This window comes from Euprymna scolopes, chromosome 31 (genome assembly GCF_053919585.1).
Source record: "Euprymna scolopes isolate OS-2025 chromosome 31, ASM5391958v1, whole genome shotgun sequence".
NCBI classification, from domain to species: domain Eukaryota; kingdom Metazoa; phylum Mollusca; class Cephalopoda; order Sepiida; family Sepiolidae; genus Euprymna; species Euprymna scolopes.
In genome coordinates this window covers 30,418,082-30,421,976 of record NC_136512.1, presented here as the reverse complement: position 1 = coordinate 30,421,976, position 3,895 = coordinate 30,418,082, and positions in this window count along the sequence as shown.

Genomic DNA, 3,895 nt, shown 5'->3' with positions numbered 1-3,895 from the left:
TCAACATGATAACAGTCCTGGATATGACCTTAAACTATATCCAGTGGTGAGGCCCCAGCTTGCGGGCTTTGGGGAGTGTGGAGCCACCCTTTAATTGCCATTGCTCCCAGGTCTACTCTGACCCGGAGTGGTAGTACCTGTTAAGGTCCCAACTATGGGTTAAATAGAAACCGACTTGAAAACAACAAATATATTCTATTAAAAATATTTTCTTCCGAATCTTTGGATTCGGCATTAAATAACCTGAAAAGAGTTGATATGCCGTAAACAAAAACAACCAACCAACCAATCAACATGATAACGATCCCAAACATACCACAAAACTTACAAATAAATGGTTTGAAAATAATGGTATTAGTATTCTCAATTGGATTCAAGTCAGTCTCCTGACTTGAATCCAATCGAGAATTTGTGGAATATTTTGAAGTTTAAAGTTTATAAGCAGAATGCACAAAATATCAATGGAGGCTACGCAACAAAATATTGAATTGATGTATTCAATATTTTTGCATTGGGTAATTTTGAACTTTGATTAAAAAAAAAAAAAATAGATTCAACCATTTAACTTAAATTTTTCTCCCACATACAACGAAAACATAGGCAAAATGAAAAACATAAACTAGTTAGAACAGAAAATAACATGTATCCACATCGTATGCGTGTCACTGTGTGTGTGTGCGTGTGTGTGTATATATATATATATATATAGTCATGCACATACAGTACTGTTTCGCTGTATCACAGCTCATCAGTGCAGCTAGACAGGCAACTACTTCAAGCCAGGATCGAAACTGGACCGCTCGTACGGCAGTCAAGGCTTTGAACCATTGCGCCATTCAGCAGCTGCTGTGCAGGCGGTGAATTAATAATGTTTTGAGATCATCTGAATACCTAAGCTCGATTTGTTTACACAAAGAGCATCGCTTAATACGCCAATGGTATATCATGTATCACTTCCCAATATGCTCAACTCAAAATAAGGAGCATTATAGGCATCCACATACAGTATTGTTTCGCTGTATTATATCTATCTCTCTCTCTCTCTCTCTATATATATATATATATATATATATATATATATATATATATATATGTGTGTGTGTATATATGTATATATTTATTATGTGCGAGCCACAGGGAAAACAACCAAAGCAGCAAAACAAATTAGTCTGCAGGCCTATATACAAATGTAGTCAGATTTGGGCACATTTTATTGGTTTGAAAAAATAGGTTCTATTTTTTTTTTTTTTTTTTTTTTTTTTTTTTTTAGTTGTCATAACATTTTAACCATAGAATAGTATTATAATGCCAAAAAGCCTGCAAATTTTTAAGTAGTTTCGTCCCATAGAACCAAATATATGAGCATTTCAATATTTAATTTGGCTACGAGTATAGATATATCCATATATAGATATACGTTTTTTTTTGTTTTTTTTTTGTAATTTTATAAGTTCCAAATTTCAATGAGTATTGATCAGAATTTAATAAATGAAAGCTTGTTGGAAAGGTAATGACCTGAATAGGCTATGTGACATTTGCACTTAAGGTCACACATTAAGAGGGTCGTCCATCATTCAGAGCCTAGTTTTGGCACTTTTTACAGCCATAAAATGTTTCAAGCATAATCATTTGTTTTTCTAGTTTTGCATATGAATTACAAAATATTTGATATCCCCCCCCCCAAAAAAAAACCTCTGGGAGAGGCCACAACTTGCTGCTATGGTTTCAAATGATCTGAAATAACAGCAAGGGGAGATTTGATTTCAAATATTTCTCATATGTTATATCTCCCCTCTTTTAGTTTTCATACATAAAGTATGTATAAGGATTATTCGATACTAGAAATATTCATAATCGTACCTTATTTCCAAAAGAGTGGCAATATAACATAAGAGATATTCCGAATCAAGTCTCCACTTACTGTTATTTCAGATCCTTTGAAACCATAGAAGCCTTCATTAAGGCCAGAGGTTTTGGAGAAATGTAGATATGACATGATACAGATAGTGTGACGTTGTTATCCCAAATGATAAGAGATTTACCCATCGATCAAACGATCAAACGTCGCCATTGCGGTCTAGCATTGCATCACGCTGGTCTGAACTATTTTTAGAACCCAAGCCTGGTAACAAGTATCTGTCCAATCAAATTAGCCCCTTCTGTTTTGTGTGTAGGCGGGCACAGGTGTTGAAGGACCATGTGCGAACGGTTATTGTTAAAATCAAATCAGTTTGAGAATAGCTTCCGAACGGTGAGCAAGTCTTTCTCTCCAAAGCAACTGCTTGTAAAAAAAAAAAAAGGCATTAAGCGGAAAGAAAATGCCGCTCTGCAAAAATCAGAGCAAAGGAATGACTTGGCAAAAAAAGCCTCAAGACCCGAAAGTATCTGTTAAGAAAAAAAGAACAGAGATCACTATTTGCGTGTCTTCCCACGAGGACAGAATACGATATAAGGCCATTATCTGAGCCGTGGATTCGATATATTCCACAAAGGCATATGGTCATTATTTGAGAGTTGTGTATTCGACACACTAAAGAATGGCACAGCTTCATTACTCGCAAGTTGTGAATCATTTCGTTCATCTATATATATATATAAAAGCGAAAATGTGTGTGCATGTATGTTCGTTTTTTGTGTATGTCCAAGAAAGGCTTTTCTTCCGAGAACCGGTCAGTCGGCTCACAACTTAAAACTTTTTATATCACATATAAATTATAATATCTACGAGTTAACAACGGGGATCGCCTGTCTATTTAATTTGCTCGAATTTGAAAAGATAAATATTCAACATTTTTCGCTCGCTGCATGTGGATTACGCTTTTTCGTATAATAAAAGCGACACTAATTATGGCGGTATTTTTCCAGTCGCAATCGCCGGAAATGTCCGAAAGCAATCATATTTGATCAATGTGAAATATTTTCCTTATATCAGACGATTGCTATTCAATTTGGACAGTCCCCTTTTTATGGGGAGCTGCCCCCCCCACCAACATCTTGGGAAAATAAAAATAAAAAAGCGTTCTTGCAGTAAATGAAATACTACCCCGCAGTCTAAGTTGACCTCATTAAGTCATTAAAATGTGTACCTGCCAATTTTAAATACTTAAATAAATTCAAATGTGTTTCCGTTAGTATTTCGCGGTGGCCCAATGGGTAACGTCGCACGTTTTTTCTTTCACACTTTAATTTCCAACTTTGCCTCAAGGGTTCGGGTTTGATCTTCATACTTACCTACCAAAACTTTTTTTTTATTATTTTAACCCCCCCCCCAGTTTTGATTTACCCAAAACCATACACACCTCCAAACACCCGGGCAATGCCGGGTACGCCCCCCCCCCCCTAGTTGAAGAAGAAAAAACAAAGAAAAGGAAAAAATAACCGATGGCGATACGCCATTGTATTAATATTTTCAAGTCAATCATTTGAGGATATTATTCACACAGATACATCATCAGAAAGAAAAAAGGTTGGCCGAGGAGTCCTTTTAATTCTTTGATCTCGGTGCTTTTTCAATTGTTTGGAAGGACTTGTCAGATTATTATTTTCTTTCGAAATCTTTAAAATTACTGCTCATCAGCGCACACGGTTCCTGTGATTTTCACAGCCATAAGAACTTTCGTTCTCGATGTTTTGGAGTTTAGAAATGGTACTCGTTTTCTGCTGAAAGACATTTGCCCAATCAAATCGAAACACGTCAATAAACACAATCGTTTTGCTAAGAACCCCAATAATTAATTTTGCTTGGAGAGGCATATAGATCCAACTCTATCGGACATCCAATTCCAACTGGCTGCCTCATTGTAACTCTCTTCTCTGCCGTTGTATCGAATTTAACCACATCCAAATTCCACAGAAAGATTTCATTATAAAAATTATGGGCACTTATATTCCCCTA